This window comes from Ovis aries, chromosome 3 (genome assembly GCF_016772045.2).
Source record: "Ovis aries strain OAR_USU_Benz2616 breed Rambouillet chromosome 3, ARS-UI_Ramb_v3.0, whole genome shotgun sequence".
In the NCBI taxonomy this organism is placed as follows: domain Eukaryota; kingdom Metazoa; phylum Chordata; class Mammalia; order Artiodactyla; family Bovidae; genus Ovis; species Ovis aries.
In genome coordinates this window covers 90,443,057-90,444,671 of record NC_056056.1, presented here as the reverse complement: position 1 = coordinate 90,444,671, position 1,615 = coordinate 90,443,057, and the positions used below count along the sequence as shown (strand labels likewise).

At 41.1% G+C, this 1,615-nt stretch overlaps 1 protein-coding gene across 13 annotated transcripts in view; it reads left to right on the top strand.

Moving 5' to 3' along the window:
• RASGRP3 (RAS guanyl releasing protein 3) overlaps positions 1–1,615 on the top strand; it is a 115,412-nt gene that overhangs the window by 61,711 nt on the left and 52,086 nt on the right. The gene's annotated exons all lie outside the window — the stretch shown is intronic.

Sequence of the window (1,615 nt, the reverse complement as noted above, 5' to 3'; positions counted from 1 at the left end):
GTAAGTAGTAATCACTGGCCTTTTTGCTCAATCAAACACATGCCTTTCTGTGAAAGCATGGAGACAATTTGAAGGCAATATTTCATTGTGTTATCTTCTTGCTGCATTCCTTTGTAACAACTTAGGACTCAGGTTTTGAAATCCTCTCCCAGTCCCTTCAGAGACAGGCAGCTTCCACTCCCACCTTATAGGTAAGAGAGAGATTTTGTCCTCCAGGCCGTGTCTTCTGTTCACATTCTCTTGCTCTCAGTGGTGGTCTGTGCAATGTCTTCATTCCTTTGGAGGCTCTTTTGTATAGATTCTGTTTCCTGAGATTGTCAGTTGAGTCCCAGTGGGAAGATACCTGAGTTTCACTTAACCCATGCCAGTTATTGAGAATGTCCTCCTGCTCCTGGTGGGTTCACAGGTATGAGGATGTTAGTGTTGGCACCAAGTACTAAATGGAAGTTAATAACTAGCTCAGAGCTCACCCCACAAGACCTCCTTGCATTTTCTTTTGGTAACAAATAACAAAGTTTTGTTGTTGTTGTTCAGCCGCTAAGTTGTGTCTGACTCTTTGCCACCCCATGGACTGCAGCACGCCAGGCTCCTCTGTCCTCCACTATCTCCTGGAGTATGCTCAAATTCATGTCCACTGAGTCAGTGATGCCATCTAACCATCTCATCCTCTGTTGCCCCCTTCTCCTTTTGCCTTCAATCTTTCCCAGCATCAGGGTATTTTCTCAGAGTCAACTTTTTTTTTTTGGCTGCATTTTATTTATTGCTGGATTTCTGTGGTGGGGCCTGGCCTTCGAGAATTCATTGGGTAAAGTGCTCAGCTCAGTGACTGGATTGTAGTACCCAAAAAGATGACTTCCTCTTCCTCCTCCATCGTCATCATCATACACTCACTCTAAGGTAAATAAGCAATTAAAGGGTAAGGGAATATGACTTTATTTCAAGGCATTTGGAACCAGGTCTTTCCAAAGTACTAGTGCCACAGACAGGATTGGTATGAATTATTGGCATCTTTAGGAGAAGAAAGTATTGATCTTCAAAGAAAAAACCCTATTTTCCCAAAGTTTAAAGTGTTAACTTCTGAGCTAAGCATCTCCTATTTCTGGGTCTTATTTGGGGGATATTTACAATCTGAATACTAGAGTTGCCATAACCCTTCTGTGTGGGTGAACATGTCCATCTAGAAACCATCTGACTGCAAATGCCTAATATGTGTATATATTAATACTCTTCCATGTTCGTCTACAGCCAAATGCAAGGAAAATACCCCCTTGGTTTGGACTTTGGAGTTTACTGCATTTTTTAAAGTTTTGGTTTTTTATTGAAGGATAATTGCTTTACAATATTATGCTGATTTCTGACAGACATCAGCATGAGTTAGCCATAGGTATACCCATATCCCCTCCCTCTTATCACCGTATCCCACCCCTATAGGCTGTTGCAGAGCCCCGGTTTCAGTTCTCTTCCATTGCGTTTATTGCTAGAACTTCTTCAAGACTTTAATTTCTCATTCAACTCATGTCAAGTGGCTGCAAATACGTTAGTCTGGTTGTCAGTACTAAATACTGTTAACCAAGAAAAATAAATAAAATACAGTTTAACCTTTTTACCAATACTT